Source organism: Hemitrygon akajei, unplaced genomic scaffold (assembly GCF_048418815.1).
Source record: "Hemitrygon akajei unplaced genomic scaffold, sHemAka1.3 Scf000078, whole genome shotgun sequence".
Taxonomy (NCBI): domain Eukaryota; kingdom Metazoa; phylum Chordata; class Chondrichthyes; order Myliobatiformes; family Dasyatidae; genus Hemitrygon; species Hemitrygon akajei.
In genome coordinates, this window is record NW_027331964.1 from 595,354 (window position 1) to 609,688 (window position 14,335).

The window sequence follows — 14,335 nt, forward strand, 5'->3', positions numbered from 1 at the left end:
GCAACCTGCAGAAACCAGATCCACAGGAACGTAACTCTTTGTAAACATCAAGAGAGAGAGATAGAGAGGGTGGGGAGTATGACTGACCATGGGTCACAGCGGCTGCGGCACAACAGAACACATCCATCCCTGATCCCCTGTCACTGCTTTGTTTCCGAGTGTCATTTTCTTCTTAAAAGTACGTCCCATAATCCTGAAGCTGTGCCGTATGAGATTGTCCCAACATGGCATACACCCTCGCCACATCCACTCAATCTGTGCCCTCTGGTCCTAGACTCCCCCACCATAGGAAACATCCTCTCCACATCCACTCAATCTGTGCCCTCTGGTCCTAGACTCCCCCACTATAGGAAACATCCTCTCCACATCCACTCTATCTGTGTCCTCTGGTCCTAGACTCCTTCACCACAGGAAACATCCTCTCCACTTCCACCATCTCTGTGTCCTCTGGTCCTAGACTCCCCCACTATAGGAAACATCCTCTCCACATCCACTCTATCTGTGTCCTCTGGTCCTAGACTCCCTCACCACAGGAAACATCCTCTCCACTTCCACCATCTCTGTGTCCTCTGGTCCTAGACTCCCCAACTAAAGGAAACATCCTCCCCACATCCACTCTATCTGTGTCCTCTGGTCCTAGACTCTCCCACTATAGGAAACATCCTCTCCACATCCACTCTATCTGTGTCCTCTGGTCCTAGACTCCCCCACTATAGGAAACATCCTCTCCACATCCACTCTATCTGTGTCCTCTGGTCCTAGACTACCCACTGCAGGAAACGTTCTCTCCATATCCAAGCTATCAATCCCTTTCACGGTTCGAAAGGTTTCACTGACACCAACCCTGATCTTTCTGAATTCTCTGAATACAGACCCAGAGCCATTGAAAGCTCTTCGTAGGACAAGCCTTTCCATCCTGGAATATCTGACGTAAAGCTTCTTTGTCACCTTCATCAGTGTCAGCACATCGTTTGTCAGACGGTGGCTCAAGCCTGCTTACTGTGCTGCAAGTGAGCAGTCAACAGTTCATTATAAAGTTTCAATATTAACATGTTTTATGTTCGAGTCTTCTTGAAATGAAGGCTAACACTACATTTCCCTTGCTCATCACAGACTGATCCGGCAAGGTAACCTTCAGCGAATCCTGCACAGGGAATCCCATGTCCCTTTCTACCCCAGTTTTTCTTTTGTATTTTATTTTCATTTAGAAACGAGTCAGCCTTCTATTTCACACCCCCCCCCCAATGTGCATGCTCAAACAACCCCGGAAGTACATTCTATCTGCCTTCTTTGCCCATTCTCCAAATCTGTCTAAGTCCTTCTTTAGCCTCTCTGCTTCATGTCCCTTCATCTATCTTCAAATCGTCTGCAAATCTTACAACAAAGACACAATGCCACCATCCCAATCATTGACATCTGACGTAAAGGATACGTTCCCAACATAGACTCCCGTGAAACACCACTCGTCACCGTTTGCCACTCAGAAAAGGCTTCCTTTATTCCCACTCTTTCCCTCCTTCCCGGGATATGTGTTAATCATAAACTATATACAATGAGATCCACCTCACTGGATGTACAGGTGGACTTGATTCATAACAGACTAAAATTCAAGTGTTCATAAGACTGATGGCATCCGGAAAGAAACTGATCTTGTACCTATTTGTCCCGGCATAAATATTTAGAAAGATAGAAAATAGGTGCAGGAGTAGGCCATTCGGCCCTTCGAGCCAGCACCGCCATTCAGTATGATGATGGCAGATCATCCAACTCAGAACCCTGTACCTGCTTTCCCTCCATACCTCCTGATCCCTTTAACCGCAAGGGCCATATCTAACTTCCTCTTAAATATAACCAATGAACCGGCCTCAACTGTTTACTGTGGCAGAGAATTACACAAATTCACCACTCTTTGTGTGAAGAAGTTTTTCCTCATCTCGGTCCTAAAAGGCTTCCCCTTTATCCTTAAACTGTGACCCCTCTTTCTGGACTTTCTGGACTTCCCTAACATCGGAAACAATCTTCCTGTATCTGGCCTGTCCAATCCGTTTAGAATTTTATACTTTTCAATAAGATCCCCCCCCTCAGTCTTCTAAATTCCAGTGAGTATAAGCCTAGTCGATCCAATCTTTCTTCATATGAAAGTCCTGCCATCCCAGGAATCAATCTGGTGAACCTTTTTTGTACTCCTTCTATGGCAAGAATGTCTTTCCTCAGATTAGGGGACAAAAACTGCCCACAATGCTCTAGGTGCCGTCTCACCAAGGCCTTGTACAACTGCAGTAGAACCTCCCTGCTCCCGTACTCAAATCCTTTTGCTATGAATGTCAACATACAGTGATCTAAAGCGCCTACTAGAAGGACGGAGTTGGAACAGGTGATGTCCAGGGTGTGATGGGTCTACAATAATGCTGCTTGCTCGCTTCCTGACTCTTGATGCATTTCAGTCTTGGATCGAGGGCAGCTTCACACCAATGATCCTTCCCGCAGCCCTGACGGTTCTTTGGAGTCTATTCTTGTATTCTTTGGTAGCTGATCCAAACCAGACAGTGATGGACGAACAGAGAACAGACTGGATTATTCCTGAATAGAATTGAATCAGCAGCTCCTGAGGCAGGTTGCACTTCGTGAGTTGACGTAGGGAATGCAACCTCTGCTGAGCCTTTCTGATAAGAGTGTCCGCGTTGGGTGTCCACTTCAGGTCCTGGGAGATTGTGACACCCAGAAATCTGAAGGTCTCCACAGCAGACACAATACTGTTTAGTATAGTGAGTGGGGGGGGGGAGTATTGGGGGGCTCCTCCTGCAGTCCACTGTCATCTCCACAGTCTTGAGCGTACTTAGCTACAGATTGTTCTGACCACACCAGAGGGCCAGCCGTTCTACCTCCCGTCTGTATGCAGACTCATCACCGTCTCGGATAAGGCCAATCACAATTGTGTCGACTGCAAACTTCAGGAGTTTAACAGATGGATCCTGTGAGGTGCAGTCATTAGTATAAAGGGAGAAGAGCAGTGGGGAGAGCACACGGTGCCCTGGGGGGGGGGGCACCGGTACTGATTGTCCGGGTGCAAGAGATGATGCTCCCCAGCCTCACTTGCTGCACCCTGTCAGTCAGGAAGGTTGTGATCCACTGACAGATGCCGGGGGAGACATTCAGCTGGGTGAGTTTGGAGTTGAGGATTTCTGGAACGATGGTGTTAAACGCCGAGCTGAAGTCAACAAACAGGACCCCTACAGAAGTTCCTGTGTTCCTGGATTATATTCAGTAGAGAGCAGCATGGCGAGTGGCTGAATTCCAACAGGGAGAAAAGACAATATTGTCATTTTGAATACTGTGGGTTATTGGCTACAGGAGCCCACACTGATATAAGTTGATACATGTTATCCAAATGAAAGAAAATAAAATAAGGAAAGCACAAATTAGGGGGCGGGGTGGAGGGGAATGCGATAGGAATTAGCGACCAGATGAGAGAGGGAAAAGTGAAGTCCAGATTTGCATTACATGTTTTAAATACCGAGAGTGGTCGGTGCCTTGAACGCACTGTCAGTGGAAGCAGAGAATGGCAGCTTAGGTGTCATCTGGACATTTACGCGGGGAATGGAGGGGTGCTGATCTCATATCGGCAGTTATATTGTTCCCTTATCACATAATGTTTTTCTTTTCCCAGACACGTTCAGCTGTGCGAACCAAAGAGCAAAGAAAGAGGAAGATTGAAGCCAAAAAACGCAACAAAAAATCACGTAACTACGGTGGAGTGAAACACAGACACGAGGGAGGCTGATGGAAGATCCACGTGAAGTGAACGGGTTATGGGATCAATCAACACTCTGCAAATAAGAAGCGACGTCACATTTTTGGCGTACAGGAAAATTGGAGAAAAGTGTCTGAATCAGTGTCTCGGATGAATAAACATTCACTGAGCCAATTCACGCAGCAAATCAGGAGTCAACTCAGGGTTTCAGCACCGTTTTCTCTTTTATTCCATTTATTATTTAGCCATAAAGCGCGGAGTAGCCGTTCAGCGACCGACGACAAACCCGACCAACAGAGGAGATTTACAAGGACGTTGCCTGGGTGGGAGAGCATGCCCCATGGATATAGGTTGAGTGACCTCGGCCTTTTCTCCCTCGAGTGACGGAGGATGAGAGGTGACCTGACAGAGGTGTATGAGATGATGAGTGGTATTGATGGTGTGGATACCCAGAAGCCTTTTCCTAGTGCTGAAATGGCCAACACGAGATAGTGTAGATTTATGGGTCTCGGACGTAGGTCAAGGGGAGAGTCAGAGGTAGGTTCTTCACACAGAGAGTGATGGGTGAGTGACATGCAGGGCCAGAGACGGTGATAGAGGCGGATACAATAAGGTCTTTTAAGAGCCATTTGTATAGATACATGGAGCTTCGAAACATAGAAGGCTGTGCGGTAAGGGAAAAATCTCGGCAGTTTCTAGAGAAAGTTATATGGTCGGCACAACGATGTAGGCCGAAGATCCTGTAATGTGCTGTAGAGTTTCTGTGTGCCATGTTCTATGTTCCAACGCTGACCTAATCACAGGGCAACTTGCAATGACCAATTAACCTTCCTGGACTTTGGGTGGTTAGATGAATCCAAACTCCGCTATGCTAACCACGCCTGAGTTGAATAGGCTTAAAATATTTTTGCCATTTAAATCACACATTACAGCACATAATCATCTGGTCAGGTAGCATGAATAGAGTACGAAGGAGACAGAGATTCGACCAGGGGTCATTTTATCAAAATCCCCATGACAGGTCAATAGACCAGTCTCTTATAACGCATTCGGATAACAGCGGGAGCACACGAATAACACCTGAAATCCGTGACCATGGTATTGATGATCTATTCCCGGCCCTGGTCTCGGACAGAATCTGATGTTTCTCTGTATTGGTCACCATAATTCTTTACCTTTCTGTTCATGGCTCCTTGATTGAGTCTTAAGAGCACAGAGACGATGTCATTTCCTGTCTGTTTATCAGACGCTAAAGCTCATTAGGTGTTTCCTAATCCCTGGAAAGGCACTTCCGCCGTCCATGCTCGTATCCCGCCCACTCTGTCCAAATGGGTTTGGGCCTCTGAGACACTAATGGAAGGTGAATGCGAGGAAAGTGACGAATACGGATCCCCTGCTCATAGCGAGCTCTGTGACGCTGAGCGTGAAATTAATGGAATTGAAACCACTTGGCCGCTTGTGCCGCGGCACCGGCCTCACGCCAAGAGAATAACGAAGCTAAGCTGTGGGTTGAGCGTGAAACGCTCCGATATTTCATGTTTTTGAGCGTAACTAGCAGTCAGAAACTACCGGCACATGATGTGGGTCAAGACGGTGTAGAGGTTAGATCACACAGCAAAGTTGAGTGGGAAAATGTCGGCGGCAGAGTAAAGGTGTCAATTATGTGACATAGGAGTCTGGGCTGAGGTGATGGAACTAAGCTGCTGTGATACAAACGAGTCAAAACCTTCAGTGATGACTTTGGCGTGAGGATGTGAAACGCATAAAAGATATAACGGAGAGATGGAGAACAATAATAAAGAAACATTGAAGGACATTCTGAACGGTGGCGTTTCCCTCGATGGTTGCCCTTCCTCTGTGTCAAATCACGTGCCAAACATCCACTTCTCTTCTAGAGTGACGTCATCTGCGGAAACAATTCACACGTCAGCAATCGGAAAGTGCGGCTGCTGGTGAGGACAAACACGAGATGATGATTTTTGAATCTGTGCCAAACATCGTGACAATGGAGCATTGCATAGAACTAGTATATTTCATATCGCCACGGGCCCAGCAAATTTGTTACTTTCAATATCAATATATCGCTGTACGATGCCGCCCAACTCCAGTCTTATACTGTGTCTCGAAACTGCTAACGACAGGGTAATATATACACGGCACAACCATGGCCCTGCACGGCTCACAGAACTGAAACTAGTGCATGCGTTTCCTTTACAGGTGACACTATGTATCGGCAGCCCAATATCCCGTTCACTTACCTCTTCAGATCACTGTAAACAGATTGGTTCTCCAGGACAAGTCCCTGTAAGTGTGAGGAAATCAGCATGATTAGCAGATTTTTTTTTAATCAAAAGCATTTCTTGTCTGAAGAAAACTACAAGAATATTAAGGAGTACCTGCGCTCATTTAATAAATTATGTCTGAGAGTAACACGGAGCAGTCGGACCGAGATGAACAGAGGATCCGAGACAGACAGTCATGGTCGCCAAGCGAAAGGGCACGTAATCCCTTGTCCTTTGCTTCCCTTCCGTCAAGAAGATCAGAGTGATATTTGCAACTTTCTAGTCCTCAAAAACAATCCCATGGTAATCTGCAGCTTGGAATACCAGTACAATTCCCTCCACTACCTCTTCAGCGGCCCGTTTCAGAATGCTGGGGAGCAGTTAATCCCGGTGATTTCCCCACCTTCAGCCCTTCCAGCTTGCCTTGCATCTTCTCCTTATTATAGTGACTGCAACCACTCCGGTGCCCTGACACTGTCATACTGATGGTCTGCTCCGCAGTAAAGACTGACACATGATACTTCATGAGTTCATCCGCCATTTCTGTGCCCCCTACAGTTGCCTCTTCGACGTCATTCTCGCTGTCGAATGACTCACTTCAGGTTTTGTTTCTTACTGTGTGAAATGGAACAAATACTACAAAAAGTGATTGACGCAAATATAGCCCTTACCATATAAGTGGAGCTTCCATCTTCTGCCTTGTCCCTTGCGCCCTGAAAAGAGAAGTTGGAGATTTCTATTGAGAGGTTTAACCAAGTGCTCAACATTTGTATTCCGTCTCTCAACATATAAACACCACGAGTATCAATTTTCACATTCTTCCCTGCTTGGAGCAATATTGCACCATTCGCCATTCTGCACGCTGCGTGCTTCAGATTCAGTGTGAGAACAATATATATTTTCTTTGACATAGGAACACTGCCGAACGATATTAAATCATTCGTAATCACTCAGCAATAAGGGTCGCATGATGCATGTTACTTAACGAGGAACTCGTCTCCAAAACCATTCATCTTGGGAGATAAGTCTGGATCAGAATGTGCCCGTGACAGATTGGGGATACGGACTTGTGGCCTCAGGACGCTGACCGTATTTGCTCTTCCTCGTAACCGCTCACAGAGATCACTGCTGATCACAATGGGCCTGTGCAGACCTGACCATGCTTTCCCTCTGTGACTTACCCGCGTGGACCGGACATTTACAAAGTCATTCATGAAATATGTTCCAGTCAGAGTAAGATATGTTTTTGCAGAGTACAAGAATTATGGATTCTGCGCACACCGCAGGTGTCTCCAGTGACGTCTTTCTGCAGATGCAGAGCAACACCCACAAAATGGCGGAGGAACTCAGCGTTTCAGGTAGCATCAATGGAAATTAATAAACAGTCGCCATTTTGGGTCGAGACCCTTCTACTGAACTGGAAAGGAAGCGGGAAAGCGGGAGCAGTAGTGGATAGGACGGTTTTCCAGCTGGAAGGTGAAAGGTGGGCCTGGACAGTGGGGAAAGGTAAAGGGCTGAAGAGGAGACTAGACCATGGCAGAAGGAAGAGGGTCACCAGGGGAAGTTGCTGGCAGGTGGGGGAGAAGATATTTGAGTCCAGATTGGAGAATACGTGGGAAGTGAACAAAATGCCGGTAGGAAAATGTCGACGTTCATGCCATCAAGTTTGGTTTCCGTTATGAAGCGTTGTTCCCAGGTAAATGGAAATGGGAACCGGGATAGATCATCCATGATCTTAATAAATGACCAATCAGAGCCGAAGCGGCCGATGGACGCTGCCCATCACATTACTTATGTTCTTGTCAATAGACAATAGACAATTGGTGCAGGAGTAGCTCATCAGGCCCTTCGACAGAGCATCGCCATTAAATGTGAACATGGCTGATCATCCACAATCAGTATCCTTTGCAAAACGATGACTGAGTACTAGAGCTTTTAAAGAATATAAAAGTGGATAAATCTCCGGATCTTGACAGGATTTTCCATAGGACCTTGAGGAAGGTTAGTCTAGAAATAGCAGGGGCTCTGTCAGAGATATTTCAAATGCCATTAGAAACGGGGATGGTGCCGGTGGATTGGCGTATTGCTCACGTGGTTGAATTGTTCAAAAAGGTTTCTAAGAGTAAACCTAGCAATTATAGACCTGTCCGTTTGACGTCAGTGGTGGGTACATTAATGGAAAGTATTCTCAGAGATGGTCTATATATTTATTTGGATAGATAGGGTCTGATTAGGAGCAGTCAACATGGATTTGTTCGTGGAAGGCCATGTTTGACAAATATTATTGAATTTTTGAAGAGGTTACTGGGAATGTTGACGAGGGTAAAGCAGTGGATGTTGTCTATATGGACTTCAGTAAGGCCTTTGACAAGGTTCCACACGGAAGGTTATTAAGGAAGGTTCAATTGTTAGGTATGAATATTGATGTAGTAAAATGGATTCAACAGTGGCTCAGTGGGAGATGCCAGAGAGTAGTGGTGGATAACTGTTTGTCAGATTGGAGGCCGGTGACAAGTGGTGTGCCTCAGGGATCTGTACTGTCTCCAATGCTGTTTGTCATGTACATTAATGATCTGGATGATGGGGTTGTCAATTGGATTAGTACGTATGCAGATCATACTAAGATAGGTGGCGTTGTGGATAATGAAGTAGGTTTTCAAACTTGCAGAGGGATTTAGGCCAGTTCGAAGAGTGGGCTGAAAGATGGCAGATGGTGTTTAATGCTGATAAGTGTGAGGTGCTACAATTTGGTAGGAATAATCAAAATAGGACATACATGGCAAATGGTAGGGCATTGAGGAATTCAGTAGAATAGAGTGATCTAGAAATGATGGGGAATAGTTCCCTGAAGGTGGAATCTCATGTGGATAGGGTGGTGAAGAAAGCTTTTGGTATGCCGGCCCTTATATATCAGAGCATTGAGAATAGGGTTTGGGTTGTAATGTTAAAATTGTACAAGACTTTGGTAAGGCCGAATTTGGAGTATTGTGTACAGTTCTCCTCACCGAATTATAGGAAAGATGTCAACAAATTACAGACAGAGCAGAGCAGATTTACTAGAATGTTACCTGGGTTTCAGCACACAAGTTCCAGGGAAAGGTTGAACAAGTTAGGTCTTTATTCTTTGGAGCGTAGAAAGTTCGGGGGTACTTGATGGAGTTTTTTAAAATTATGAGGGGGATAGATAGAGTTGACGTGGATAGGCTTTTTTCCAATGAGAGTAGGGGAGATTCCAACAAGAGGAGATGATTTGAGAGTTATGGGGCAAAAGTTTAGGGGTAACACGAGGGGGAACTTCTTTATTCAGAGAGTGGTTGCTGTGTGGAACGAGCATCCAGTAGAACTGGTAGAGGCAGGTTCGATTTTGTCATTTAAAACAAAATGGATAGGTATATGGACAGGAAAAGAATGGAGGGTTATGGGCTGAGTGCAGGTCGGTGGGACCAGGTGAGAGTAAGCGTTCGGCATGGACTGGAAGGGCCGAGATGGCCTGTTTCCGTGATGTAATTGTTATATGGTTATATTTTATATCAGGAACATAATACAAAGATCCAACCTGTTCAATCCTTGAGAGATTTTCATAGCTTCCCGATGCGTTCACGGTGTTTGTATCCAAGGTGCCTGCGGGAACAATACAGATACGTCACAGCGGTGAAGAGCATCATGGGCCGTTGTTAATACAGCGGATGTCAATCCGGCCACAAAACAAAATGCCAGCGATAGCACGAACTACATTCCCACAAACGCCAGAAACAGGTAATCCCCGGTATAGACGACCAATAATTTAGGTCAGATACAGAAAGGAAAATATCATACCGCCCCTCCAATGATATTATAATTTTGAGTGGAATTTTTCACTTATTTAACTGGACATCCCAACAACCCAAGCAGCATTATTCGTGATCATTCGCTCGGATGAAAACCTCCCGATTCTGTACAGTAGGAACTGCCATATTTAAAAGAAATATTAAGATTTCCAGGAGCTCAGTAGTAGAACAGTTGAAATGCAGTTCACTCACCCTTCCTTCCGGAATTGATGCTCGTGTCGCACTGGGATTGTGGCGGATCTTTGATCCTGAATAAACAGAAACAAATGTCAAACCATGAATCCGGCAGGAAGTGACTTTCTTGCACTGATACTCCGGATGATATAATTCCTATAAGTCCATTCGATACTTCCTAGTTATTCCTGGAAACTGTTCAGGTTATCAGATGCCCGATTCCAGTCCTACTCGATATCAACAATAATGGCCATAATGTGTTACTCAGAGATAACGGTTTGTCCTTTCAGATCTCAGTTTGTCAGGGGAAAGTGACACATGTATCACTGAACGCTTCCGCTTTCAGACAAACGTTCAAATTTCTGGAAAACAACGCCCACGTGAAAGCTTAATGCTGATTCTGTCCACGGACTGTCCCTGACCTGTGGAATGATTCCAGAATTGCTGATCAATTTTAGCAGATTTTTGGAAATGAGATGTAAAAATAAATTGCAAAAAGTTGGAGCCCGAGCGGTCCCCGTTTTTTTTAATCACCAGACGAGAGGCGGGAGCTGACCAGCTGCAAGTTGATTGTTGTTGACAGGGTAATATTCAGTCACATATGGCAAAGTTATTTCCCATGGGAGGGGATTGAAGGGCGACTTCAGGATTGAAGGGCGTCAATTTAGAACAGAAATGCAGAGAAATTACTTTAGGCAGACTCTGGTAAATCTGTGGAATTTGTTGCCACACGTGTCTGTGGAGGCCAAGTCACTGGGTGTATTTAAAGCAGAGATCGATAGTTTCTTGGGCATCAAAGGGTCTGGGGAGAAGGCAGGGGAGTGGTGTTGACTGGACGAATAGGGTCAGTCCATGATTGAATGGCGGGGCAGAGTCATGGTCTTATGGTCTGATATCAGTTACCGTCTACAGAAAGGACATCAGTGCCTGGTGGACATCTCCACCCATGCACCGCTCGTGTTCCGTTCCTGAGCATTTCACATGTCCCGTCACCAGATATTTATCTATTTCCCTCTTCAATTTGTGTAATTTGCTTCATTCACCTGTCGCATCTCAAACTCGCATTAAAGCTTTCGGTATAACACTTTTGCAAAAAAAAGAAAAAGAAAACAGAATTCTACCGCACCAATTAAAAGCAGAGGCGACAATAGGAGAAAACATGCATTTACCCGCCAGCTTTCCTCGCGATCAACCATCCACTGACTCCGCCGATCAGGCCCACGCCAAGTAAACCAAGTACAATGCCCACGATGGCGCCAGAACCGAGGGTACAATTGCCATCTGTTTTTGCTGGTAACACACATGGGGAAAATATATATATCTACATTCCGAGAACACGTCTTTATCAGTGGCAAATTCATTTTCACAGCAATTTGACTGAGTCAGTTTGGAGTCGTATATTGTGTCGCAAGGATCATTCCGGGAATGAGAGGGTTAACATCCGAGGAACATTTAATTGCTCTGGGTGTGTACTCGTTTGAATGTGGAACCATTCTTCTGCCTAGTCCCACTGACCTGCACCTGGAGCATATCCCTACATACACCTCTCATCCATGTACCTATCCAAGCTTCTCTTGAATATTAAAAATGAGCCCTCATTTACCAGTTCACCTGTCAGCTCATTCCACACTCCCACCCACTCTCTGTGTGAAGAAGCCCCAACAATGTTCCCTTTAAACTTTTCCCCCTTCACCCATAACTCATGCCCTCTGTTTATTTTTTCTCCCCTAGCCTCAGTGGGAAAAGTCTGCCTGCATTAACACTATATATACCCATCATTATTTTATTTTCCTTTATCAAATCTCCCCTCATTCTTCTACGCTCGGGAATAAAGTCCAAAGCTATTCAACCTTTCTCTGTAACTCAGTTTCTCAAGTCGCGGAAACATCCTTCTCGACGTTCTCTGCACTCTTTCAACCTTATTAATGTTTTTTTCCCCTGTAATTAGGTGACCAAAACTGCATACAATACTCCAAATTTGGCCTAACCAATGTCTCATACAACCTCACTATAACTTTCCTACTCTAAGTACTTTGGTTTATAAAGACCAATGTGCCAAAATCTCTCTTTACGACCCAATCTACCTGTGTCACAGCTTTCAGTGATTTTTGTATCTGTATTTCTTAATCCCTCTGTTCTACTGCATTCCTCAGTGTCCTACCATTTACCTTTTATGTTCTACCTTGGTTTGTCCTTCCAAAGTACAATACCTCAGAACTTGTCTGCAGTAAACTAAAATTTTTCAGCTCATTCCTCCAACTGGTCCAAATCCCTCTGCAAGCTTTGAAAACCTTCCTTACTGTCCACTACACCTCCAATCTTTGTATCATCAGCAAATTTGCTGATCCAATTTAACACATTGTCATCGAGATCATTGATATAGATGACAAATAACAATGGATCTAGCACTGATCCCTGTGCCGGACCATTAGACACAGTCCTCCACTCAGAGAAGCAATCCTCCAGTACCACTGTCTGGCTTCTCCCATTGAGAAAATATCTAATCCAATTTACTACCTCTCCATGTATAACTAGCGACTGAATCTTCCTAACTAACCTCCCATGTGAGACCTTGTCAAAGGCCTTGCTGAAGTCCATGAAGACAACATCCACTGCCTTCCCTTCATCCACTTTCCTGGTAACTTCCTCGAGAAACTCTAATAGATTGGTTTGAACATGACCTACCCCGCACAAAACCATCTTGACTCCCCCTGGTAAGTCCCTGTCTATCGAAACACTTGTAAAGCATTTCTCTTAGTAATCCTTCAAATAATTTACCTACTACTAACGTCAAACTTACCGGCCTATAATTTCTCGGATTACTTTTAGAGGCTTTTTTGAACACCTCACCCGTCGATACCGACATTTTACATATATGTGCCAGGACCCTTGCAATTTCAACACAAGTCTCCATCAAGGTCCGAGGGAATACCCTGTCAGGTTCTGGGGATTTATCTACTCTGATTTGCCTCAAGACAGCGAGTACCTCCTCCTGTTTAATTTGTTTATGTTCCATGTCCTCACTACCTGTTTGCATTATTTCCATAGACTCCATACCAGTTTCCTTAGTAAATAGAGATCCAAAATAACCATTTAAGATCTCCCCCATTTCTTTTGTTTCCGTACATAACCGACCACTCTGATCATCAAGCGAACCAATTTTATCCCTTACTATCCTTTTGCTCTTAACATATCTGTAGAAGCTCTTAGGATTGTCCTTCACCTTGACTGCCAAAGCAACCTCATGCCTTCTTTTAGCCCTCCTGATTTATTTCTTAAGTATTTTTTGCACTTTGTATACTCCTCAAGCAGCTTATTTGCTCGCTGTTGCCTATATATGTTATACATCTCTCTCTTCTTCTTTATCAGAGTTCCAATATCTCTAGAGAACCAAGGTTCCTTATTATTATTCGCTTTGCCATTAACCCTGACAGGAACATACAAACTCTGCACTCTCAAAATTTCTCCTTTCAAGGCCTCCCACTTACCAACGACATCCTTTCCGGAGAACAACCTGTCCCAGTCTACGCTTTTTAGATCCTTTCTTGCACTTTCAAGCACTGGCACACAGTACTTGCAACACTGTGTGTCAGACAGAGTGGTCAGTAGCACTGGGGCTCCACAGGGGACTGTCCTGCCTCCTTTTTCCTCATCATCTACACCTCGGACATCAACTACTGCACCGAGTCTTGTCATCTTCAGAAGTTTTCTGATGACAGTGCCATAGTTGGATGCATCAGCAAGGGAGATGTGGATGAATACAGGGCTACGGTGGGAAACGTTGTCACACGGTGCGAGCAGAATCATCTGCAGCTTAATGTGAAAAAGACTAAGGAGCTGGAGGTGGACCTGCGGAAGGCCAAGGCACCGGTGACCCCTGTTTCCATCCAAAGGGTCAGTGTGGCCATGTTAGAATGATTACAAATACCTGGGGATACGAATGGACAATAAACTGGACTGGTCAAAGAACACTGAGGCTGTCTACAAGAAGGGTCAGAGCCGTCTCTATTTCCTGAGGTCCTTTAACATCTGCCGGAAGATGCTGAGGATGTTTACGAGTCTGTGGTGACCAGTGCTATCATGGTTGCTGCTGTGTGCTGGGGCAGCAGGCTGAGGGTAGCAGACACCAACAGAATCAACAAACTCATTCGTAAGGGCAGTGATGTTGTGGGGGTGGAACTGGACTCTCTGACGGTGGTGTCTGAAAAGAGGATGCTGTCCAAGTTGCATGCCATCTTGGACAATGACTCACATCCACTCCATAATGTACTGGTTAGGCACAGGAGTACATTCAGCCGGGG

The 14,335-nt window shown here is 45.2% G+C and overlaps 1 long non-coding RNA gene across 1 annotated transcript; it reads right to left on the minus strand.

Annotated features, from left to right (window-relative positions):
* Positions 1-3,987: 3,987 nt before the first annotated feature.
* LOC140722481 (uncharacterized) lies at positions 3,988-9,656 on the minus strand. Its single transcript, XR_012097630.1, has 4 exons — positions 9,590-9,656; positions 6,705-6,746; positions 6,010-6,053; positions 3,988-5,657 (listed from the first exon to the last, which is right to left on the minus strand). It is a non-coding gene; the product is annotated as an uncharacterized lncRNA (long non-coding RNA).
* Positions 9,657-14,335: the final 4,679 nt, after the last annotated feature.